Consider the following 27358-nt stretch of genomic DNA (forward strand, 5'->3'; position numbering starts at 1 on the left):
TCCTCCCGCTTCTGTCTCTCACCTGTTACTGTATGCCTCCATATGAAGTTCAAAGTCTACACAGGTTCTTGTGCGCATTGAGGGCCACAAAGAGAGATGTGAGAATGCAAATGTGCTCGAGCTTAGCTGACAACGTTATTTACATGGAAGATCACAGTGAGGCAGAGCAAACATGATGCTTGTGTTTGAAGAAGAGGGCCTGAGCTGTAAGAAATGCCAAATAAATCATGTGTAGTATGAGAAGAGAGAGATTTTAAATTCCATCTCCTCCTTGCGTGCTTATTGACTGCTAATGCCTTTTGTCTCAAAAGTTTTACCAAACAGACTAATTAGTCTGACAAAAACATTTAAACTCTCCAAGAGCAGAGATGGAGTTGGATCAAGCCTTCATTAGGCCATATGGGAATCTCCTGTTTCCACATTCATTATGCTTTATTTACTTAACAAGCTGTGCTTTGTTCATCATAATTAAAAAGCCTTCATTGACCTTTGCCTCCCCGTCAAAGTACCGTTTCAACAACAGCCTCTTTCAGCATTCATGCGGCCTTGCACAACTTGTCTTTGGCTTTCTAGTGAAAAAAAAGTCAAGGTTGGATTTGTCTCATGAAATTAATCATAATCTGAGTATTTTCTCAGCTTGCTCTCACTGAAAAACAACCACACAGGTTTATTGTACTGATACTTAGTGCGACCTGTACTCATGTTTATCGTAGAGCGGGGTTCTCTATTGGCTGTGTAGTAATTATTTCAGGATTTAAGGAGGAAGTGAAGTGACATGAAGTGTCAAAGTCCACGTGATGTAGAACACAGGACTTTCACCAAGTAGACCGATGTTTGTGTCCCAAAGTTGACGTTGAATTCTTTTAATAACCATGTAGCCTAGTATGCTACACTAGTGATGTACACCCCTCCCATTTTTGCAAATATTTCATTATATCTTTTCATGGGACAACACTATAGAAATGGCACTTTGATATAACTTAAAGTAGTCAGTGTACAGCTTGTATAGTAGTATAGATTTACCTTCCTCTGAAAATTACTCAAAACACAGCCATCAACATCTAAACAGCTGGCAACATAAGTGAGTACACCCCACAGTGAACATGTCCAAATTGTGCCTAAAGTGTCAATATTTTGTGTGCCAACCATTATCATCTAGCACTGCCTTAACCCTTTTGGGAATGGAATTCACTAGAGTTCACAGGTTGGTTCAGGAATCCTCTCCCACTCCATGATGACATCATGGAGCAGATGGCTGTGAAGACACCTTGCGCTACCCCACCTTCAGCTTGAGGGTGCCCCACAGGTGCACAGGTGAGTTTAGGGCTGGATACATACTTGGCCAGTCCATCACCTTCACCTTCAGCTTCCTCAGCAAGGCAGTTGTCATCTACTAGGTGTGTTTTGGGTCATTATAGCCCTAACCCTAACTCTAGTGAATTCCATGCCCAAAAGGGTTAAGGCAGTGCTAGATAATAATGGTTGGCACACAAAATATTGACACTTTAGGCACAATTTGGACATGTTCACTGTGGGGTGTACTCACTTATGTTGCCAGCTGTTTAGATATTGATGGCTGTGTTTTGAGTAATTTTCAGAGGGAGGTAAATCTATACTACTATACAAGCTGTACACTGACTACTTTAAGTTATATCAAAGTGTCATTTCTATAGTGTTGTCCCATGAAAAGATATAATGAAATATTTGCAAAAATGGGAGGGGTGTACTCACTTATGTGAGATACTGTAAGTGATGTGTCATATGTGACGTATTGTATGTCATGTTACAATTGTGACAGAAGAACTTATTTGATGCCAGACCATGATGTTTTTCCTTTACCTCACCAGTTTCGTTGCCTAAACCCAACCAGTTTACAGTGCAATGTTTCATTCATGTGGATGCCAATGAACTTGCACCGCCCACCTAAACACCATTGCAGACCAGGTACAGCCCCTCATTGGCCACTGCCATACTGCAAAGCCTGCTCAAAAATGGCCTGAGGAATGTGACAAAGAGTTCAAGGCATTGACCAAGCCTCCAAATTCCCCAGATCCCAATCTGATCGAGCGTTAGTGAGACGTGCCAATATCCCAGCGGTCCTGTGTGGACAAAGGACCTCAGGGGGTGTCCTGCGGTGTCTGGCACAAGGGCATTGGTGGCAGATCCTTTGAGTCCAGTGGGTTGTGAGGTGGGGTACCAGTGCATCCCACAGATGTTCGATCAGATTAGGATTAGGGGAATTTGGAGGCTAGGTCAACACTTAAAGCTCATTCTAACATTCTTCGAGCTATTCCACCATCTTTTGCCGTGTGGCATGGTGCATTGTCCTGCTGGGTGGGCCACTGCCATTGGGGAGTGCTGTTGCCATGGGGGGAAGTTGGATTTGGTCTGCATGAGTGTTGTTATGACCCAAGGCTTCACAGCAGAACATTGCATTGTGCCAAAAAATCATTAGTCACTCAGAACCCAGATGAACAGAAAACTTCAAAAACAGAAATGGTCGTAAATCATCTTTACTGAACAAGCAATTTTCATTACCAGCGTGATACTTCATGCCTTCTCCTAATTCTAAGTATGTTTCCTGAGCTGTTAAAGAGGATGCAGGGTCTCCAAACACAACATTAAAGTATTAGATACAGGTGTTGTTTGTCGACTGTTGTTAAAATATTGGGTACATGATCAATATCATAAGGGAGCAGCCAACAGCCAAACTGAGCAGCGCATGTGTATTTTATTAATTGTGCCAAGTGAGCAGCCTGTAAACATGCATGTGTGATTAAAACATGACATTCAAGTGACTTAGATATGAGTCACTTGAATGTCATGTTCCATTGACTATCAGTTAAATACTTACTCCCCTTGATTTCAACCTGCTAGATCAATAGTTAGTCTCTGGGGAGCGTGTTGTCCCAGAGGAGCAGACATGGGGACTGGTGGTATGTCTGTTTCCCACTGAACTATGGAGTAAAGCCCTGCTATCAATCTACATGCATCATGTAGCTCTCTCACATCTAGTCTTAGCTCAGTGTAAGATTGGAAAAAGCGCACTGAACATTTTTACTCGTATCAGGATTATTTGCTTAGCAACATCAGACTGGATATCAGGCTCAATTTATCTCTATATCCCATGGCAATATTACACATGGTAATTTTTTTTCTTGCTGCGATGAGAAACCAAATTGTAATTGAAAGTGAGAATAAATGTTTTAACAGGTGAATCCCCCAGCGAGATGTGTTTGATAATATTTTCTGCTTTGACTTTCGGGACAGGGATGAAACCTGCTCTCTATAGATCCACATTCAGATGGCACATTAATCTATCCCTCAGCAGTGTAGTGCTTCTCTCCCCCGTGTGCCTCCACACCGATGGCTTCTGAAATGGGAATTGTGCAGGAGGGGGGCAGCAGGTGTATTACTTCGAAGCCGGGGCCCTCGAGCTAAGAGGAGAGAGGGCTCATGCGTTAGATTACTAATGCCCTCAGCCTGTCAAAAAAAAAAAGAAGAAGAAGAAAAAAAAAAGAAAACGCACCTGCTTGCAGCTTGACGTTAATTTGTTTGGACATGGTTTATAATTTAATTCCATTGCAGAATTAACTTCCAATACACGGAGCTATTTGCTGGGGAGATGGCGATCGGTTAGGTATCCCTCTGTGCTGCTGTGGCCATCCCAGCTGAATAGTAAAACTTTGATGCACGCCTATAAACTACCCAATGCCTATGGATTTTGTGCATTGCGGAAACCATAATAAAAATCCAATCTAGACTTTTGAGAAGAATCCATCACAATAGAATTTAGTTGAATTCCCTCCACCTTCATGGTTTATGCTTTACTGCCTGTGCTGCTAATGGTATGAAGACTGCAAACTGCTTCATGGTAAGACTTGGTTGTAACTTACTTTAGCAACGAAAAAAAAAAACATTTTCACGGTAAATATTTTGACTTGTCAGGTGTAACATTAATGTTGGTTCACTTCCATTTCACTGGCCCAGTAGGCCATGCCAGTGAGCCAGCATGGACAATACTGGGCTACTGGGGCCCTGGCACAGCTACATGGAGTGCAGCCATTATTAATGATATTTCCTACACCTGTGTTTGTTGAGACAAAATATCCACCAGGAAAAAGGTCTGTGGAGAACAATCAAAACATGTTTGGCAGTAGTCATTAAGGCAAACATACTCTTGTATACAACGGATATTATTTTTTTACCTTAACATCCAAGGTATATCTTTTTCAACAAGTTTATCAGAGTTTCTATATGTGTGTGTGTATTTGTACCTGTAGTCAGTTTAATTAGTTTTTCGATCTAATACAAGTGTTTCTGTTTTGACCCCTTGAGACTTTTTCCCTTTCCATGCGCCTTGAGAGCAGGTGAAGTACTGTGACTAGTCTTTTACTGAACACATTCTTGTGGAGTGCCTTACATAATTCCAGGGATGGGGAACACAAACAGTACACCCAGTATTTAAAAACCAACAGTATTAAAGAAGTATTTCGCTGCTGGAAAGATGGTCTTTTCATAAAACTGGGCTAACAGTAGAAAGACACAAATACTTTTGAAATTGGTGCTACATGACCATAGAAGACAGAAAAAAGGGCTGTTGCATTCACTTTTGCTCAAGAGGTGGAAAACCTAAGACTACCAGAATGCACTACACCGCACTGGACAGATAAACAACCCCGCTGGGGGGGTGATGTCATATGAACCTGTCTGTTTTTCTGTTTTGGCACAGGAAACAATATGGCAGCTGGTAACAAACATTTTAGGTGAGAAATAGGAAATGCAGTAACAGAATCTTGGTTTATATTTGATCAGTACTACTTAGTTTTACTGTTTGATCTCAGTTTTTTCAGCTTCCATTTTTACAGTACAGGAAACAATATGGCGCCCACTTCCTGTCAACAAATTCTCATGCTATAGCCAAACAGTGCACCAAAATATTTTTCAAAAAAACATTGTTGGTGAGATTGACAAAACAGTTTCATAATCCTGGTTTATATTTGATCAGCACTGCCTAATTTTACAGTTTGATCTGAGTTTGAGTGAGAGAGAGGCAGGTCTATCTTGGTTGTCTCGCTTGAACCGCGTCTATACTCCTGTGTCTGTGGGTGCCAGCATACGAAAATGCAGAAGTACAATCTGTAGTTCAAGCAACAGTCTTGGCTTATATTTGATCAGCACTGCCTAATTTTACAGTTTGATCTGAGTTTGAGTGAGAGAGAGGGGTGGGTCTCTCTCGGGTGTCTCTCTTGATCCACTTCTATACTCCTGTGTCCATGGGTACCGGCATACGAAAATGCAGAAGTACAATCTGTAGTTCAAGCAACAGTCCTAGAGCCAGTAAAAATCCATTAAAAGATGCATCTTCTATCATTCAATCAATAGTTCTGGGTGCTGGTAAGATGGAGAGAAGTTTACCATAGTTTATTTACACATCCTGCCTACATTGTTAGGACACAAAGCTGGTTGAAAATCAGCAAAGTATCACCTTTAACAGTTTTAAGTGCACCATATTCATTTTATAAGCTTACTTTTTATTTAACATTCACATATTTCTGCTCCTTTCAAGCTCCTAGGGATAGCAATTACAGTCAGTCAATTGGTCCCTATTCATACCTCAACAACTATTGGATAGGTATTAAAGTTTGTACAGACATTAAAGGTGCCCAGAGGATGAATCCTAATGGCTTTGGTGATCCCCTGACTTTTCCTTTTGGGACACCAAGAGGTTGACATTTTTGGTTTTGAGTTATATGTGTTGATAGCATTTGGATTGATTGTTATAAAAAATTGAAACAGACACTCATGTCCCCCTCAGGATGGATTTTATTAAATTTTGTGATCTCTGAACCCTTCATTTATCACCATCAACAGGACAAAATTACAATTTATCCAATACTTTGGTTTATGACCAAATACCTGCAAAATGAATGACATTCCCATCAGCCTCAGCCGCACTGGCACGCTGTGTAACATTGGGAACATGTAAAATATTATACCAGCAAAACAGCAACATGTTAGCATTTTCATTATGAGCATGTTAACATGTTGACTTATGCATTTAGTTCAAAGCACTGCTGTCTAAGTATAGCCTTGCGTGCTTGCATTGCATTGTAGACTCTTAGTCTGCGTGGTTTATATCAACTCTGTGATTTTAAGGAGCTTATTTTTTACATGATCTGAAATGTGTGTTTGCAAACTATGAGGGAGCCACTCTCCTGCTTAGCCTGTTTGTCAGATGTATGTTAATACACATATCTTTTAGTTTGTATTGCGGGATGTCTGTTAACTGTGGCATGCATTTTGTAAAGCCACAGTAGTTACTGAACAAACAGGGCAGCTTTCACTGTAAGGTTCCAGACACACAGAGGCAGGAGGAAGTGGAAATAACACATAAACACAATGCTGTCAGCTCTGCGATCAATTTGTGACAACTACCTCTGTTCCTCTGTAAACACAGCACGGGGATTGGAGGCAGGGTCTTTTATTTGGAGTAGAGGTTGAGGGGAGAAAAGCATTTTTTTTGTCATGCTATGTAAGATGCTGGCTCGCTGGAGGCTGTCATGAGGTGAGATGACAGCATCACAGTCATAAGTGGGCCAAGCAATTAGGATTGCAGGAAGGAGCGAGGGAGTCTGAAATCAGCTCAGAGGCCTTTTATTGTGACAGAAGATCATGTGAGCCTAAAGACTAGAAGAGAGCATGACTTTCTCTTCTCCATCCACCCCAGTCAGATAGCAGAGGAGACCACCCCGGGACAGGATTCATAACAAAACTACACACTGCTCAAAAAAGGGGATGGTAGATGAAAACCTCTGACACATACTGTATTTCATGTCTTTATCCCACTGAGCAGCAAGCCAGCAGGCATTCATAGAGCTCTCCTTTTATCTGAGCTGTGTCCTTTCTACAGCTCAGAGATGTAGTGGCGGGCAGTGAGAGAAATTTTATGTAGTTATGACTTTCTCTGCGATATCTGTGACATAGAAAGAATGAGTAAACCAAGAGTCTTGAACAAAGGTGGCATGCAGTTATGTTCCAACAAAAGATGTGATAATGATTGGCTGAGAGTGATAGTTTAAATTTAATGTTAAAGCAGACAAGGATCCAGTCAGACCTTCACAATGCCATTGCCAAAAAAAATATTGGCATTTTACTGGTCCATCTGTGTCCCAACCCTCACCTATGGTCATGAACTCTGGGTAGTGACTGAAAGAATCAGATCGCGGATACAAGCGGTGGAAATGAGTTTCCTCCGTGGGGTGGCTGGGCTCAGCCTTAGAGATAGGGTGAGGAGCTCGGACATCCGGAGGGAGCTCAGAGTAGAGCTGCTGCTCCTTCACGTCGATAGGGGTCAGTAGAGGTGGCTCGGGCATCTGATCAGGATGCCTCCTGGGCGCCTCCCGCTAGAGGTGTTCCAGGCACGTCCCACTGGTAGGAGGCCCCGGGGCAGACCCAGAACACGCTGGAGGGATTACATGTCTACAAACCATGGGGATGTAAACTTTGTGCGTTATTATGTAGATGCAGATATGTTGATATTTCATGCTTCTATATGTTTCAAAAATGCTGTGGTTAATAATAATTGAATTTCCCCTTGGGGATGAATAAAGTTATTCTTATTCTTATGTGTATGAACAAAACTCACTTCAATCAGGAACACTTTAGTCAAAGAAAACTTTATTTCCATTTGCAGTAATATATTTGGCAGTGTGGCTCTGTTCTGGGGCCCCTTTCCTCGGGCCTACGCGGAGAGCCTCTTCCACGCACCTTTGTGGGAAGCCTAAGGCAGAGAAAGCACACCTCTGCCCTTCCATGCACCTGCGTGGAAAGCCTCAAGGCAGAAAGAGCACACCTCACTGCCCTTCCATGCGCCTACATGGAAAGCCTAAGGCAGGGAGAGCAACAATAAAGACCCCCTGAGGAACAGAACAGAGCCAGCATCAACGACAAACCGAGATGACAATGATAAGTTAGACACAACATGAAAAGGAGGAGCTGAGGTGGAGGCGGGTTGCAGAGCGACTTGCAGGAGATGCAGCAACAGCAGGCAGGCCAGAGCAGTTAAAATAGGATGCCCTGAATGAGCCGTCTCCTCTAGGTATCACGCCATCCACCAGACTCCTCCTCGTGATGGCTCATATACATCTAATCAGACCTACATCACTTTAGAAATGTTGATATGAAATGTACACATGTAGCTGTTTATGAGGTTTGCAGAAATATACGATGACGACCAGGCTGTCCTTCAACTGCAGCAGAATGTTGCTAAAATTATTGTTTCCTTACACAATATTTGTTTGCAAATGTTGATGTCAGTATCATCTGCCATTGTTTTTATAGTTATTGAAGTCAGGGCTGCAGTAAGCGTCAAGCAAAGCAGGCTGAAGAGTCTTTTCCCGAAGGATCTCAGTGCACTTAGAGGCCACTGGGGAGATGAAGTGGAGTCCTTTCAGTATATTATACACCTGCATCAAGGTCTCGTCCTGGTCAACCATGCATAAAACGTCTCCACTAAACCACTTCAACTGGCCTAAATGTTAAATAGTATACCCTACCTTATTAAGTACACATACAGGTTAGTAACAATACAAATTATGTACATATACTGTACATCTAAATTTATTAACAATAAACACTGTTATAACTGGGGTATTGGCCACCAGAGTAGTGTGCTATCAGCCCCGTTGCTGGAAGAAAATGTTGGCATTGTACGCCTCTGCATTATTATATTTGCATGTTGCCTGTTACGGGGAGCTTTGAGTGGTTGGAAGATTACAAGATAATACAAGATGCTGTGGTTTCAGAAGCTGGAGGTGGAGACCATTGTTCAAGAAACAACAAAACAGGTTGTGAGTTTGTATGTCATTGCTGTTGTTCAACAACTTTTTAGGCATGAAAAGCAGTTGTTCTTTGCTGAGACATCGCTGGGTGTTTTAGCCAAAACATGATCTCTTCCTAACCATAACCAAGTGATTTTGTGCATAGACCTAACCACACATTAACAATAGCGTTGTTGAAATCTAAAGTTTTAATGTATCTGTGCCATTATAGCATGCAAATGTAACATACCCATGGTTTTTAGAAACGTACAACATTCATACTGGCGATAGGGCTGACACTGTATTTGCCGCCAATAAAGCATGGCACTGCATGTGAACACACTTGGTAAACACTCTTAATTCTCCTGCATGAAGTCTCATAGCAGAGGGTCTGCAGTCTTGCATCATCTTGCTAATGAGCAGAGCCAGTCCTTAGCAGAGGAACATTACTCAGATCACAAGTAATTCCATGAGAAAACTCCATCCTTGGCTCCACTTGTCATGCAACAAGCATTGCATTTTCAAAAGTGTCCTTCTCTTCCTATAAACCCATGTATCCTCAAGAACATATTAATACGTGTTTAACTGCTAGTCAGTCCTGACACCCTCCAGTCATAGATGCTGTTTATGATTGTCCTGAGACCACACTGACTAACCTGCAGAATATTAATGGCAGCCAAAATAAGCTTTGCTTTGACATAGTACATGGAATCACTATGACAGTTTGCCTTGACATAATGTACACGTTTTAACATTTTCTACATAAGAAGTATATTCCCAGCGTTGTTAAATATGCACATTTTGGTTTTGACTTTCCCCGTTTGACTTCAATATGGGCTTGACACTTGGGCTCTCACATTTTGCACTGTAGAACTGCTTGTATTGCAGTGATGAGACATAATCACAGGTACATGATTGTGATAGTATCATGCTGTGAAATATCAGGTCATTTTTCTGTCTTCTGTGATATGCAGAGTTTACCTAACTACAAATAGAAGCAACTTTGCGTCTTGCTAAATTTGTCTGAAACTTCACACCTTTGACATGTCCTAACAAGGAGAGAGACCACCCTCTATTGTGAGCTGAGGCTGTGAACAAAAGTGAGTTCTACTATATCTAATTGGTACTTTTCAACTGACTGCACCGGCTTCGGCTCCTTATTCCTTAGAGCGGTTACATTTCACGTATTTAGAGACAGTTTTTCCAAAGTCTGTGCCTTGTCAGACTCTTCCCTTTCCCCTTTCTCTGCCCTTCGCCTAGCAGGTATCACAGCTCTTACAACTGTACATGCAATTTGTGTGGACTTTTAAAGGACTTAGACTCTGTCTGACTGACCCGTCTTGTACGATTAATCACTTGCATGTTCTAAAAGCAGATAACGAAATGCTGCCATTCAGACTTGTGCACAGTATAAGGATGAGGTACATCTGTGCAGTCCTCTCATTATTTAGTGTGTGTGTTTGTGTGGATTTTTGCATTGGAATAGCAGCATGATATTTCTGGCTGGTTAAGCTGAACATGTGGCAGTCCTCCTGGAAAGCTGACCTGTGTCGGTCTGTCTACAAGTTAATGTTCAAGTCAACCGATGCCCATCTGCAACTGCTTCTGTTTTCTCCCCATCTGTTCTCTGTACTGACACACACACACACACACACACTTACACACACTCATTTCATCAGAAGTATTGCTGCACGGTAGCTGGTAGCTGAACTGAAAAGCATAAAATTCTTCATTCATCATTTCAGCAAGTACCTGTGAAATTTAGACCTTAGTGTGCTGATGGCAGTCACAGTTGATGGTGCATCATCTTCAAAGAACATAAAAAAAGAGATGCTGTGATCAGATTTCTGCTAAAAGTCCTGTTAGAATCAGTGAAAAGTTTAATCTCACATTCTCCCACCTACCAGCTGCCCCACCAGCAGCTCAACACAATGTGAGAGACAGTGGTTTGCATGAGTTACCTCACTAACTAGCGCAGCTTTCCTCTGTCTCATGAACATATATTATAAAGACAATAATGTATTTAATCTACCATCTGTTAATATTTATACACGATAAATACCTGGATGCTACATATTTCCTCTGCTGCAGCAGCAGTACCTGTGTGTCTGTGTGAACAAAAGATGAATAAAAGATCATTGCATATTATTCTCTTATTCAAGATTGATGCTTGACCTCATTGTGTGTCATTGCGCTCTTGGTTTTATATGATTAACAAGTTGCAGATGTAGGCGCTTATCCTGCATATCAAGCATGGTTTCAGCAGCTGACTCCTCAGTTTTCCTCTCTATCCAGGCACACAGAGTGAATGTAAATGGATTTGAACTTTAGCTGCCTCTCAACATCACATTCTGACATATTGCAGGACCTGCGATGGCATGTCACTGACAAAATAAATGGCAGTTCGTGGATCCGAGACAACAATGACAGTCTGATAAGAGATATGATTCTAACCTATAATGTGGATGATATTTCATCCAGCTTTTCTCTTGCACATTTTATTACTTTAAGACCTTTACTTTAAAGCCACACTCATCAGTATTTATATATTTGCAACAGAGAGAGTTCAGGGTTTTTCCAACACCGGCATCCACCTGACCCACAAAACATGTTAATCAACCACCTAAACACCACCTGCAAACTGCCAACATAGTACACACAATTGTCAGGTCTGAAGACTGAGTCAAGGACAGAGACAAAGACTGAGCACAGCAGTGCTGTTGATAAAGCTCCTTGTGAGTGTGTTTGAGAGGAAGGGACAGTGGGAGAGGAAGAGAGGGTGGAAGGTGGACTATTGCACTTGCCTGATATTAGAAAGAATTAGAAAAGCCTAATATTGCATCCATCTTAACCAATGACTGTGGGGAGGGAGATTTTTTCCCTAACCAGTCACCGGAGACCAGTGTACAGTGGTATGCAAAAGTTTGGGCACCCCTTGTCAAAGTTTTGTTTACTGTGAATAGTTAAGTGAGAAGAAGATTAAGTGATTTCCAGAAGGCATGAACCAATTCTTCAATATTTTAAGCAAGATTACTTTTAAATATCAATCTTTTACAGTTTCAAAATAACAAAAAGGATAAGGTCCTAAAGTAAAACTTTGGACACCCTGCATGGTCAGTATTTAGTAGCGTCCTCTTTTGCAAGTATCACAGCTTCTAAACGCATTTTGTAATCAGCTGAATTGTTTAAATTCTTGTTAGGGGGATTTTCATCCATTCTTCTTTGCAAAAGGCTTCTAGTTCTGTAAGACTCTCGGGCTGCCTTACATGCACTGCTCTTTCGAGGTCTATCCACAGATTTTTAATGATGTTTAGGTCAGGGGACTGTGAGGGCCATTACAAAACCTTCAGCTTGCCTCTTGAGGTAGTCCATTGTGGATTTCAATGTGTATTTAGAATCATTGTCCTGTTGTAGAAGCCATCCTCTTTTCATCTTCAGCTTTTTAAGATGATGTGATGTTTGCTTCAAGGATTTACTAGAATTAAATTTAACCCATTCTTCCCTCTACCTGTGAAATGTTCCCTGTGCCACTGGCTTCAACACAAGCCCAAGGCACGATCAAGCCATCCACCTTCATGTTTAACAGTTGGACAGGTGTTCGTTTTCTGAAATTCTGCATCATTCTTCTCTAAACATACCTTTGTATGTCCAGAAAGTTTTGACTTCATCAGACCACAGGACTTGTTTGCAAAAAGCATCAGGCTTGCTTAGATGTTCCTTTGCAAACTTCTGGTGCCGAATTTTGTGGTGAGGACACAGGAAAGGTTTTCTTCTGATGACACCTCCATGTGGGTCACATTTGTACAGGTGTCACTGCACAGTAGAACAGTGCACCACCACTCCAGAGTCCGATTAATCTTTCTGCAGGTCTTTTGCTCTCAAACTAGGGTTTTAAATTGCCTTCCTAGCAGCTCTTCTTATAAGCAGCTCTTTCAGAAAGTTTTCTTGGTCGTTCAGACCTCACCTTGACCTCCACAGTTCCTGTTAACTGACATTTTTTAATTACATTACAAACTGAGGAAACAGCTACATGAAAACTCTTTGCTATCTTCTTATAACCTTCTGCTGCTTTGTGGGCATCAGTTATTTTAGTTTTCAGAGTGCTAGGCAGCTGTTTAGGGGAGCCCGTGGCTGCTGATTGTTGATATTTCAGGAGTCAGAATATTATAAAGCTTTAACATTTGCATCACCTGGCCTTTCCTAACAATGACTGTGAACAACCAGAGCCCTAACAAGCTATTAATGGTCTGTGACCCTGGCAAAGAGCTCAAATGTCATGGGGTTTCCAAACTTTTGCATTGTGCTCCTTTCCTTTTTTCACTCTTTTGCAGATCAGTTCATCTTCTACTTACTTAATTTTTCGCAGTACACGAAATTTTGACCTTGGGTGCCGAAACTTTTGAATGCCACTGTATCCACCTCAGTCTAACATCATTTTAAGTCCACACTGATGTGTAGTCGTGCCAGTGTACCTGTTTTGTGGGGGTTTTAAGAGCGGAGCGAAGCAAATTTAAACAAACTACGATGTCAGGTGAAACTGGAAGACATGTTGAGCCTCAATAGTAGCGTCTGTCTTGTCTGTAGCAGTCGCCATTGTTGTTATTATTCATCATTGGTTCCACCACCATTCGACAACAGCTTACACCGTTAGTCCCACCCATGGTGCTGATTAGCTGATCAGGTCCCCTCATGGTGCTCACTGGTAGTTTTTTGAAATGTAAACTGGGGGACTACTCTTTAATGTCGCAATACCGCACAAATCAGTCAACTCAGTGGAGTGGGTGGATTCAAAGGTCTGGGTCCATGCAACTATTGCAGGCAATATTTCTGCAAGTTATTCATAACTCACTCAGAATGCTGCACTTTTTTGGCTCGCTTGCCGCAACCTGCAATATTTTTGAGAAAGCTTACCCAAACCTGCCTGACCTGCAGACTGTGGGTCAACCTGTGCATTACTACACCCTACTCTGCACTCCCCCTCAGTTCTGGGGACCATTTTAACCTCTGTTAGTTGGTTGTTTTTGTTTTCTAGCCCGCAGCTCTCATCAACCATGTTTCCAGGTACAGCAGGCAGTACTATTTGGATGTGAAAATCTGTGGTTAACCCACTATATGCTACCTGCCAAACCCAAATGGACAGACACAGGTAGTAATTAGCTGGTGAACATCGTGGAGCATTTAGCAGCTAAAGAGCCAGATATTTTTCTCAGGAGTTCGTGGAGACCAAAACAAGATCTTGAAGGAGGCTGAATATTGGACTTTCTTCATCAGGTGGCCACAAACATGAGACAATTCATATAATTCTATGTAGCTCTATAATGATTTTATTTGTTGATAATGCTGTTACAGGTTGTGTTTTGCAGTGCAGGGATGGCTGGGTGGATTGATTATATGTCAGCACAGTTTCTTGACTATGAAGTCAAGTTACCACTGTTTGAATTTTAGACATGAGCCTATCCATTTGCCCTCAACGTGCAACAAAACAGCAACATCTTTGTTGTTAAAGTTTCTTTAATTGCATTTACTAAAGTAACATTAAAGAATCATTTTCACCAATTTATCACAGATGTCTTAATTATGCTCTGTGACCAGTGTTTGTTGAATGCTCAAAAAGAGAGAACAAAAATAAAGAATCAATTCAGTATTCACACAACCATAGCATTTCAGCAGCAGGTTTATTATAATGCTTTATGGAGATTTATGGAGCTGAAAGGCATATTGGGTTGCCTGATTCACACTGTAATGAAAGTAAAACACTCAATGACTTAGCAGAAAAAAAGACATTTGCTCTTTATGGTGTTTTTATTATAAACTTAGTTGATTTTGTCTCAGTAGACTCACAGCAGTGTTCATATTGACACTGTTTACACCTGTGCTGCTACTAGTGAGATGCTTTCAGCAGTATGCAGTTGTCCGATTCAATATTGACAGCCATTTGTCATGTTAACCTCCATACAAGGACCTTGAAACTAATTACCCTAAAATATAATGAAGCATAATTGTTATTAAACAACTGAACAGGCAGCACTTCTTATCTCTTCGATGCATTTAAATTAATTTAGACATGAAACACCAACCCAGTTGGCACTCCTGCTGAACAGACACCATATGCAGTGTGCAGATGATGAGGCTCTAAAGGTCCATGTGTGGGATTATGAGTTTGTGAGTAGAATTAGGACCAATTGGCGCTCTCCATTCCCTCTGGACATGACCTCTCTCCCTTGCTGGCCACACCAGACAGGCCTGTTAAGATGCAGGGAGAGAAGGGGAGCAGCCTGAATGTCTGCTCAATCCATTTCAAAAAGCCAGCCTCGGCAATGATTGACAGGGGGAGAGGTTACATCCGTATTTACCCTTATAGAAATACATGAGATTGTGAGGGGGAAAAAGAAAATACTGGAGTGCAAAATGGCCTCGCATTGAATAGCCAAACAGGGAGAAAAAAGAAATAGGAAGCATAATGCATGAATTGATAGACTGATTCAAGAGGAAGATGGAATACATAAATGCATCAATATAGAGATTCAATTTTGAAGCCAAATAGAATCTTTTGTCCGAGCAAGATTTTCCTTTGATAGAGGGAAAGAAAGACACTTCCTCTTTAACCATGAAAGATTACAAACAGATATGGATTAAGTCGGGAGATTTTAGAGTGGCATTCATGTGTTGTCTACACTGAACTTACGAAGTGCATTTTCTAAATGATCAAAACACTTGAAGCCATTTGAACTTTTTGGATCAACAACTACTGGTTACCAGCCACCCACTTCTGTTAGCCAAATGTGACAGAGACATTCACAACTTGTAGGTTACTGTGTCATTTAACAACATCACATCAAAATGTATGAATATGTTACTCCAAGGAAGTAATTGTAATATATCCTGGGGGGACACAACCCCCCTAAAATTTAGATATGCTCAAAATGCCCCCTTGCATATGAAGGTAATGTTAACATCAAAACATCATTTTGCATTGGAACTATAATTGTGGAAATAAAAAATATTTAATTAAAACATGTCAGTACTGACATAGAAACAAACATTTTTGGTGAAAATAGGCTGATTTGTGAGCACAAATAATTGTCATGGATAAGTGACCTACAGTTCATTAGCCACACATTAAACCAGTGACCAACAATGCACGCAAGAATTCCAGTGCTCTTGTACAATTGTACCTTAGCCAATGGCAAATGAAAATACTGAAGTCCAGTTTAGGACTAGATGTTACAATCCCTTGATGCACATACTTGAGACTATAAGTGGGAGAGACAGCGCTGTCTGGAGGTTTCAGAGTGGGAGCCTTTGGGTTAAGGTTAGATGGATTGAAAAGTAGGAGCACAGGTAGATAGAAAAGTAAGAAGGAGCATAGGGAAGGTGGAGCCAGGGGGTGAACTCACTCTCCCCCGCCAGACCAAGCCATATACTCTACCTCCCCGTACTCCCTCATTTTGTTGAGGGCAGAAGAGAGGAAACTAACATGAGAAAGATGTACCTAACTTTAATCTACAGTAGTTGGATTTAACTGGTCAACTGTTGTTGAACATACTTGCGATTTGGAGTGATAGTTGTAGCCTTGATAGGGCATGCGGTGGGTGGTTAGAGAGGGGAAAAGCTTCATTGGGGTCATCAGGTGGGTACCCTTGGTCATTGGTGTTTCAACGATAGGCCTACAACACTTCCAGAGGGCTCATCGGCAACACCTGACGTCCCAGGTGCACCCCCCCCCTCTGCTTTTATTCCCTTGAACCCTGCTGTTGGAGCCTGGTCTCACTCCGAAGTTGCCAAGGTCCAGCGCTTGGGCAGTGACTTGTGCGTGAGAAACCAACAAAAAAAAAAGCATCCTTTTAACGACTGCATGATATGCGGCTGGTTGCCGTTATAGTTTAACTGCACTCGGCGGCATCAGGGGGAAACGTGGCTGGACGAGGACGAAAGTTAAGGCAGCGAAAGTCCGAGTTGGGCAGGCGGGAGTGGTCCACCCGAGAGAGCGGTGTCCACTTCCTGAAACCTAACCACTTCCTGTTTTGTTGTTGAAGGGGAAAAAAAACACGTCAATTCGTGGTGTTGTACCTACGTAAAAGAAAACAATGCATGTAACAGGCATACCTTGACAAGGTGTCCCAGAACGTCCACAACCAATGCACCCAGGGTACCTTGCACGTCGAATGTGGACATGGAAAGTCCATGACCAAAGCATCAATATGTGACAAGGTCAGAGTGAGAATGTGTTGGCTGTTGTTAGTGGTATTTCAGGGCCCAAGTGGTGTCTCTTCTCTTAATTCATAGCCATGGAAGATGCTTGGGTGTTATTAACTAATGTTAATGTCTTAATTATGTTATATTTGTCAGATAGCCCAGGAAGTCTGAGGAAAGTGTTAATTATCTGTGCTGCAGTGCACATGTAATTTAGAGGATTATGAAATGCATGCATATTCATATTAGATAGCCCATAGCGTATAACTTTATGATTAATGATATAATAGAGGATGAGTTTTCAAAGTTTGAAACCTTTCCTGTGGGAGTGTGGGGGGCCCCGGAACCCTGACACCTTTGCGCAGATGATCGCATGAGAGAAGCGTGTTCGGATTGCCCATCTGCGCGCATGATTGGTACCGATATCATCCGCCACAGTCAGTATCTAGTGCCACTTTACCAGCAGGAGGAACTCAAGCACCAACATTTAGACACTGACATCAGTCATCCCAGTGCAGTGGCCTTTAAATGTTGTGTTAGAGGGGATGTGACTCTGCAGATTTAAGAAACGTCCCACATGAACAGGACTACACACATCTGCCACTTGAGTATAATCAGCTTGATCTTGTCAAACTCATCAGTTGCTCTGCTAATGGGTGAGTCCAGGGTGATCCCGCGTGTTTGCTCAAGTGGGCTTAGCTTGATATCCTGCTGCACCTCATGATGACTCAGGTATAGACTCGGGGGTTGGTTTTGAAATCTAGTAGCTTCAAATTAATTCACTGCAAAAGATTCATCCAAGTAATACACAGTAGGCTTAAACCGTAATTTTGACCTAGAAGGATAGGAAGACAGTCAGGTGAGCGTCTTTATAGTGTTCATGGCAGGAATCCTCTGAAAATGACTCATCTTGAAACAAAGCAGGTGAGACAGATCATCCTGTGAGACAACACTTTATTAAGAGACGATTCTCATATTTTACATGAATGTTTGGGATATGCATAACTGAGTTTTTCGGGGTTGTCAGTTGTAGAGCAACAATTTCAAGAGTGTGCGTGGCTCCAGTGTGACAGACACACAGGGTGATGCCGGTGTCATTAGTTTAGCGCAGCTTTAGGACCCGGGGAGGCTGACGCGGCTGCTCCCTGCAGGAGAAGCATGGACAGATTTGTATGCGCTGGCTCTTCACCGCTGCACTAACTGCACTATACATAACGGCACAGGATATTCTTTTTTTCCCACCCCGAAGGATAAGCTTTATCAGCGGACACTGCTTTGCTTCGAGTTTCCAGCGCTTTGTTTCTAGAAAGAAGGATAACCAGCGTCAACTCAAGTGGCTCGATCACCAGTTGTAGCCTGTATATTATCTCCGCGGTTTTCTTTTCTCCACCGTGCGCAGCGAAAAGCCTTAAAAGTTTTACGGACTCGCCGGTATGGATCACTTCTGCTTTTAAGGGACACACACGTGCAGCAGCGTTGGTATCATTTTGGAGAAGGTAAGTTGGGTTTGACTTGTGTCTGTGAGGAATGCTGCGACACGCGCAGCAGTTTGGTGAAAAATGGTGCGCCTTGCTCTTTCTGCAGGTGTGGAGGCTGTGCAGTGTTGCCTGTGTGATTCATAAAAACTGCAGTTCTGATTATAGACACAGATTAGACACACCAGCTCATATTAAGCTATGCGTAAAGCATGGTGCCTTTACGCAAATCCGGAGTCGAGAGACTTGTGTCTTGATAGTGCACAACACAAGACAGCAAATATTCTATCAGATTGAGTACATATCATATGGTGTGCAGTAAGACAGCAGTCTCTCCTGCCACAGCTCGTGTCGTGTTGTGATTTGATCGGTGTGTCTCTCACCTGTCAAAGCAGCCTGTTGACAGACTGACTGACAGGACGCTCGCGCGGCTCCTCCTGGCGGAGCTGTCCCCCTCTATGTGGTGCTGAAAGTTTCCTAACTGGCCACATGGCTTGTCGCATCACAGAGAAAGAAACGACAAGGAGAATGCACATGCTGCATGCAGATATGCTTGCTGAAGACAATTATGATTTAGAGGCTAAACGCTAGCAGGCGATTTATCTATCAGCCTGCAGGCAATGAGTGATCCACGGGTGGTGAGGGGGGGTGCGTGTAACTCAGCCGGCGCTGTCTTGCCGCACTGAGAGCAGTGTCTCAGCAGGGATTGCACCGGACAGTGAGGGACGATGAATCAATACAGTTTGAATGAACACAGAAGGAATTCCGAAAGCTGGAGTCTCTTTCGTGTAAAGCCAGCAAGAGGCTGCATCTCTCTTTGATTATAAGTAAGATTTTAGACATTAGTAGTCATTGTGGCATCGTGCATTAATGCATTCACCAGTGTGATGGTGAAACCAGCAGTTTCCTAATTTGTATGGACTGCTATAGTGGTAGTTATAAACTTTTGACATATACTTTGCATACAGTAGTAAAATAATCAGCATTATTATGTATTTTGTAGCATCCATAACTTTATTCTGTCAGTCAAAGTCAATAAGAAGGCAGCTACATGTGTTGTCACAGGTGTAAGAGGTGCTGTGTGTCTGTCCCTGTCACCCACTGTGAGGAGCCCCCTCTTTGTGATTATCACTAATCCGACTCTCTGCACTTCTCTGAGATTTACAACATGCCTGTGAGGATTTCTGTGGACAGGTGGAGTGTCGTCCACACTGCTGCTGCTGCTGCTGCTGCTGCTGCTGTGGCATCCCTTCATATTTTCTCTTCTGTGCTCATGCTCCAGACTGTGATGTAGTCAGCCCTGCGTTATGTTGTGTGAGTCTTACCTGTCTTGGCAGTGTGGTACTTTCCAGATTGATTCACTTTTCCCACAGAAGTGAAGAGCCTCTTTCTTTTTATCTTTCCAGTCCTCCAGTTGTGGTGATGATGGAGGAGATGGTGGGGGTGGTTGGGTGGATTTTCCAATCAATGCTTTGCTTTCACTTTATCAAAGCCCCCCCATTTCTGCAGGGAAAATTTTTGCTTTGCTTCAACTATGTGTGGATTTATTTTTGGAGATGTCTTTTAATGTCATAAATTATTACAGACAGTAATAAGATGAGATTTTCCTAACGCAAGGCTTTCTTGTTTGAAAACTCTCTTCCTGCTGTATTAACATAATTCCACGAAGTTATCAAGTATTCTTTTGTTTTTGTTTTCCATTTGTTACATTACAAAGAAAACTGCTTTTGAATAATTCCATTTTCCGTCTTTGCTGCAGCAGTGTTATCTTCTCCTTTTCACTGCACATCTGCTCCACATGTCAGTATGTTATCATGTCTTTGTCATGACCATGTCCTGAATATGACACATCACACTGGATCAAAATGGCACTAATTAAGTCTAAAACTGAGATCAGATAAAATACAGAAATGACTGCGAAATTAGAGGCATAATCATGGAGAATAACGGCAGATATGAAAATTGCTTTATTTGCAGCTTATTCTTGCCTTTGTTAGCGGGATGGGTGACTTTGCCCACTGTGAACCGCTGGTCACACGTCTCTGGTTGCCTGGGTAAATCTCTCTAATCCAGAGAGGCGGACCAGATATGCCTTCATGGCAAATTTGGAGCTTATGAACCAACTTGGAATTTTGTGTGTGGCAGCCAAAGCAGAACATTAATAGATTTCATCTAACAGGATTAGTGATATTTGGAAATAAGACAGGAGGCAGAAAATGAATAAGACATTAATACCCAGTGAGCAAAAACCAACAACACTAACTAATGTGTGAATAAAGATTCTTTGAAAGGCACACAGACTTTTCTTTCATAAATCCCCCCAGCACTGCATTGCAGAATTATCATTGTGTGTGCAATCGCATTTTCTGTTTGTAAAAAGGCTCATTCTCACTTATTCATATTCACTGATGGAGAAATTTGAAAGGTATCTAAAGAATGCTACAAACCTGCTCTCTGTTCCCTGTACAGAAAACATTTCTACTATAGAAACTGGAAAAAAATAACAGTAATAACCCTTTGTTAGGTGAAAATGATAGAGGAAGTAACCATCACTCTCCTTCATCTCCCTTCCACCCTCAAGATGTTTGAACGCCCCGAGGCTGCCGACGATTGATTTCAGTTTTATTGTTTTTATTTTTCATTCCAACACTATACCGAATGAAATCACTGTCTTGCAAGGTTGCGTGATTGAAAAGCTCCAGTTGCCTGTCGTCTGTGGCTCATCCCCACCGAGCCCCGAGGCTGCGGGTCCAACAACGGGGAGATCCTGTTCCCTCTGACACCCGACCTCACATGCAAAAGGTCGAGCGCTGCTAGCTGTCGGCAGGTCTCATCATTCCCTCATGACACGGCCATTATGGTGCCCTCTGGATGGCATGTCAGTCACCCACGGTGGCAAGTCAATTAGTCATGTCTGGAGGGAGTTAGGGAATGTTTGCTGGTAGGATTTTGTCATTCATCTGCAGGTGGGGACACACTGGAGGCGGATTACAATTTCAAATTACTCTTTATGTACACAGTGTATGCCATGAGGAAACAAAGGGCCCAAGTATAATAGCTTTATATTTATATTTTAATTCAACAATTTTTCCTCATGCAAATTATTTTTTTACATCATCATGTTTGCGGCATGACAAACAGAAATCACTGATTTAAAGACTCTCGCATGCACTGAGGACATCAGCAGAATATTACGCTGTGAGTAAAGGGTAAGTGACTTCATCATCAACAGCAACAACAGCGGGGAGAGGAGGATAAATGCTGTAGAGCAGAGGAGGGTGGGAAATAGGATAGAGGAGTTGGTGATCAAAGGCATGGATTAAGATATCTTCGGTTGCCTCTCAAGGAGATTCAGTGTTGTGTAAATCAAACAGACAATCTGCTGCACCACATGGAGATTAATGCTGTTAAGTACCTGGAAGATTGCTCTACAAAAATCATCATAATATACTCTGAATGTGTGTGTGTGTGTGTGTGTGTGTGTGTGTATGCACGTTGATAGCTCATGTGTCAATCAATTTACAAGCACTTACTCAAACTTTATCCTGTTCTCATCATGGTAGAAATAGATCTCAAACTATGAGGATATGGATATTGTTTTATTAATGAGGGCTATCAGAGATATTCTGCCGTCAGATATTTCTGTTGCCGACCAGTTTGGTTTGTATTTACTGTATGAGCACACTGTCACGGAAGAGGAATTTGCTCTGTCCCTAAATCTGTAATGTCATACAGATGTACAGCTCCATAAAGTGTGAAATGGAAGTGATAGAAAATGTGGCTGAGACTGTACTCTATGATTTGTCTCAGGATAACTGTGCATTTACTGCTCCACAACTCACAGTAATATGACCCATATAAAGTATGATCTTGATCAGTAGCGGTCGGCGGTAAGATGCTTAGTCCCACGCTTTGCTGTGACAGATATTAAAAAAAAGAAAATAAAATGGGAGCCAATTCTGAGCTGCTTGCCACTTAGCATTAAAGGAAATGTATTGGGAGTAAGCCTTTGTGATAGACAGCTGTTCTATCCAGGGGTTTGTGTTGTACACCTGCTGTAAGCTGCTTCATGCCCCTGCATCGGGCGATAAGCTCCTGGCCTGTGAGCTGCCTCAGCATGAACAAGGCTTACTTGCGTTGAAATTCTTACAGACAAATGTAAATGCTCAGAAATCATTCTGTGTATGCAAAAAGCCTTTGTTGTTCACCTTCAACCTTAAGATGCTGGCAGCTCATTGATTGTGTCAAAGATTAAAGTCGCATATATATATATATATATAGATATATAGATTAAAAATTCAATTTACAGAGTAAAGTAGTGCTGAGGAGAAAGGACTGTACTGTTTGCTATGATTTTTGACAGTGTGATGATTTGCCATCATAGGACCGTATGACAGCAACAAACAGTAACAGCTAATGCTAGCTAGTCAACCTCTCCTTCTTATAATGTGGCACATGCATCACACTGACTGTGCAGGAGCTACCAACTCAGCAAGCGTTGACGTAACGAAGGTTAGGATGTTCTAATAATAGTTGTTAGCACAGGCAGAGGTGGAGCTCTCTCCTGGACTGTATGGGTAATACACTCCTCCAGTCATGAGCATGCATTCGCCCACTGCGGTGTAGGCATGACAGGGCCCCTAGGTGGTGGGTCTCCACCTGCTCTATAGTACTAGGGTTACAATATTGTAACCTTCGTTCTATCTCACACAGGCCTCGCCCTCTAGTGGACTCTATGGGTACAGTGGGTGGAGCCTGATGAATGGACACCCTGTTTGCGACATAACATCGACCCAGCCACACTGATCCTGAACAGCTAAAGGTCAGTCGCCACAGCCCGTCTACTTCTTTATAACACAGGCCACTGCAGCCGCAGCGTAGGGGGTTTCAGCCAACCCAGGTGGTAAGCAACTGAAATGGGTAGAGCTATGGCCATGCCCTGCAGGGGTCAGTGGGCAATTGCCGTGGCTGAAATAAAATAGGATGGTGGACAGCGTTGTGGTGCCACCCTGTAGACTGTGGGCATGTATTTGGGTAGGTGTGTCCTGATTGGCTGGCTCCACTTAAGCAAAATTCAGTGGGTAAATGCATGGTCATGATTTGAGGAGAGTATTACCCATAGTGTCCAGCAGAGGTTGGAGCCTGTGTGGGATAGGACTTGCACAAAATGTGGTAGGAATCAATGCTAATGACAGAGAGCTAACCTATCTAGCTTGCACTAACTTTTTTTCTGACTGGAAGCTAGTCAGCCTAACTTGCAAACTGTGTATGTAACTATATAGGGCTATGACATCTCTTAGCAATGGCAGGTTACAAATGTGAGTGAAATGTTGCCATTGGAAATGCCTAACCAGAAGACTGAAGCTTTGCAGGTTTTATCATCTTATGAGAAATGGAAAATTGTGCACAGTAGCCACAGAATTGTCATTGTTTAGATTTTCTTTCATAAAAAGCAAGGGAAATTCAAATCTCCATTCAATATTAATGTGAAAAATACTGTGTTTAAAACATTAAAACGTATTATTACACACACACGTTAAATAACAAATCAAAATAGGTGCAGTATAAAGATTACATTTGATGCACTGCTTTGTTCCATATCTTCAATGTATTTTTTCTCTGCCTCCGACTTGCTCTGATGGTAACTCTATATTACAGTCTGAGCATCCCCTACATCAGGAGGTAGGCACCCACACTGCCCAGCTTTTGGTTGGATATCTGTGGTCTATTATTTTGTGTTTCTTCTCGCTGTGAGGTGCTGCATTATTTAGCAGGTTTTAAAGTCATAAAACAGCTTGGATCCCAGTGGGAGGCACTGAGCTGTACTTTGGGTGTTTTTCATTCCCCAGGTTTTTAAAGTGTCTTTTGATTTGGGACTGTCCTGTACTTGGAGGCAGTTTGAAATGTGTGAATGAGGCAGCAAAGGGCTACTGAGGACCACATTTTTCTTCGCAAAGCAGTGTCCTCCCCTTTATTATTTTTTCCCTCTGCTGCCTCCTCCGCCTCCGTGTCCCTTTCAAGTTCTTCTGATATCACTGATCCCCAGCTAACTACTGTAGTTATTTTGCTTGGGATGAGATTCCCTCAATCTCCAGTCTTGACGTGTGCCCCATGTTACCTGTAACATACATAATATCATCAATAATGTGCCTTTTATGGTGCAGCACAATGATGAGACTGGATATGTAATCCATCAAAAACACCAAAACACATGGCAAGGTCACTTCTGCAGTGTGTCCGCGTTCGCTTGGATTCAGGATGCGGGCTGTTATTTGCATGCTCTTGTTTGTCTCATGCAGTATCTTTGAACATAGTGGCAAAGTTTGTGCATGCTCAGCAGAGAATCAATGTTTGATGTCAATACCCAATTCCAAACGGGATGAGGAAGAGTACACAGTTGGCTGGTGTGTATTGTCTGTCTGTGTCTCAGATGTCTGCACTGCTCTAATTCTGTAACAGAGTCAAATGTTCTTTGTGTGTGTGTGCATGTTAATTTGTACGGTTGTGAAAACCCTCTTGCACATGTTTGTGAATAGTCTCTCAGCAGTGACAATGCATTAAACATCTACTTTCATGCGCCTACAAGAGTCTTTGTAGCGCGCCCTGTAAAGTGTATGCAGTCTGTGGGATCAGTGGTAACCCACAGCAGAGGCCAGGTCATTGGTAAAGGAGCACATCATCTTGTCTGGGTTGCCGTCGGAGACAAAGGCAGTAGACGCCGCCTTTGAGGCAGCTGAGAACAAAGTGTAAAATGTGCAGCGCTGCATTAAGCCAGGTAGAAAAAAAACGATGCATGTATTAATCTGTGTAATAGATATAGTGAAATGCGCTCTCTCCTGGTCCACTCCAAATCAATGGCCATTATGCTTCCTGGACTGGTGTGTGAAGAGCCTATTTCTCCTCGTGTGTGTACGCATTCTCTGTGCAATAGTTGCTTTGCTTAATGATGGGCTGGCGTGGCCCCGTGGACATCGTTTGTCCCCTTTAATTACGTGAAGGTAGAGATTGTTATTCATGGTAAGGGACAGGGGAATAGCCCTCTGCCGCCCCCCTTCCCTGAGGCCTACTGCTCTTAGCATTGATGTGGGAGGATGTGCAGAAAACAGATGCTACCCCATGATTTCTGAGTGTTTGTACTAATGATGAGCTCCACTAGGCTGTCTTTCAACCCTTTTAATGGTGGTTCAGCCTGATTTAAAGTCAGATTTTATGGATGGAGCAGTGGTTTTTCAATCCCGCTCATCACCGAGGGCCATGCTGAAGCTCTTTCATATGGCGTGACTCTTTCTTTACACTGCATTGCTTATGTTAAGTTGAGCGCAAGCTCGCCATGCTGCCTTACATCAAGTCTGGCACTATTTGCTTTAGAAGCAAACTCGTTGTTTTGTCTGATTCACTGAAAATTGTGTATACTTCACACATGGTTATCCGCCAAAACGTAGCACAATTTTTTAAATGGATCTCCTTCCTGCCAGGCAGCCATTGATCGCCATTCATTTCAATGCAATATAAAAATTAACTTTGCAGAGACTCAAAAAATCTTCTGAGATTGGCAATCGATCACATTTTTCACCCGTATGGCGTTCCTTATTGTTAAGTTGAATTGTGAGCCCTTTGAAAAGTCTCGCTGATCCATTCATGAATGCTTTTCGATTTGAGAGTTGGCCGACATTGCACGGACAAGCTGCACTGCCCTAAAATCACACCCAGGAGACAAACGATGAGCAAATATCCAATTATTGAGAGGACTCGTGAGTGTTTTGTCGTTAACAATCCAGAAAAGTCACAGCTACATTATTGGGCAAAAATAAGGTCATTTAAAAGACCTTCTAGGAAGCTTATACTGCAGAGGGCAAAGACTTTTTGAAACCTCAGACCTCACAATGATGTCACCACTACACACAAGGACATCCCAAGTGTTGAGGGTTCTTAGCATAGATATTGATGTTATTGGTGATACTGGTGTGTTTCTCCCTCCCGCTTGTCCCGTGTGTGAGTGTCTATCCTGCAAGTGTTTAAGTGTAGGACGGGATGTGTCCCGGAGGCTGGCTCTAATTCCCAGCGGTGTCCATCAGACCCCTGTCCCTCGAAGCTCTGACAGAAGGAGCTATTATTTTCACATCGCCCTGGTGGCCCGTGTCCCTTGGGAGAGGCCTCCCCACGTGACTGACAGCTCCGTAAACACAGCCAGCCCCGGGGTGACTGAGTGAGAGCTCACTGCAGTGACGCCCTTGTTCCGCCTTCTCTCCCCCCTCCTCCACCCCTCCCCAGACTTCTCATCTCTGCGTGTCTCTCCGTCGTGACCTAGTCCGCCCTCAGCCTCCTCGCATTACCTTCACCTGACGGGGTCAGAAGTCACCTAGTCGGGTTTTATCTAACCTTGCAGCACCCTTGCCAGCAGCTGACCAAGAAACAACAACCCCCCCGATACTTTTGTCATCTATTATATTCAGCCAAACCTCCTTTTCTCCCTGTGATGTTCTCAGTATTTTTAGATGCACTCTATTAGCTCCTTTTAATGCAGTATCATAACAACACAGCAGAGATTGCAGGGGCTGGCCCGGCTCCTCTGTGTGTGTGTCAGTAGGTCTAACTCCTGTGTAACTAAGACAGATGACTGTGTCAAGGTTGTTTCCCCACAGGGCTGGGAGAGTAGTCCTCCTCTCGAGCTCCTCTGCTCCCTCCACTTTGCGGGCTTGGTTGGGCCACGCTGCTTATTGTAATGACCTAATGTAGATTCAGGATCAGCAGCCAGGGGCATCCATCTACATCAGGGTGCAGGAGACAGGAATACCCTCTGAGTCTGTCTGCGAGTTTGCGTGTCTGTGTTTGCCTGTGTCTGCATGTGCTCCTTCATGTCTGTGCGTG

At 42.7% G+C, this 27358-nt stretch overlaps 1 protein-coding gene across 2 annotated transcripts in view; it reads left to right on the forward strand.

Annotated features, from left to right (window-relative positions):
- The window catches only part of robo1 (roundabout, axon guidance receptor, homolog 1 (Drosophila)), a 306085-nt gene that overhangs the window by 18524 nt on the left and 260203 nt on the right, over nucleotides 1-27358 (forward strand). Inside the window, exon 1 of one of the 2 annotated variants that reach the window (XM_049575682.1) lies at nucleotides 18257-18511. The exons of the other annotated variant lie outside the window; for it this stretch is intronic. The gene's annotated coding sequence lies outside the window, so the exon portion shown is untranslated. Of the gene's footprint in view, nucleotides 1-18256; nucleotides 18512-27358 lie in introns of those variants that run through there. 2 annotated transcript variants of the gene reach the window in all.

Source organism: Epinephelus fuscoguttatus, linkage group LG5, assembly GCF_011397635.1.
Source record: "Epinephelus fuscoguttatus linkage group LG5, E.fuscoguttatus.final_Chr_v1".
In the NCBI taxonomy this organism is placed as follows: domain Eukaryota; kingdom Metazoa; phylum Chordata; class Actinopteri; order Perciformes; family Serranidae; genus Epinephelus; species Epinephelus fuscoguttatus.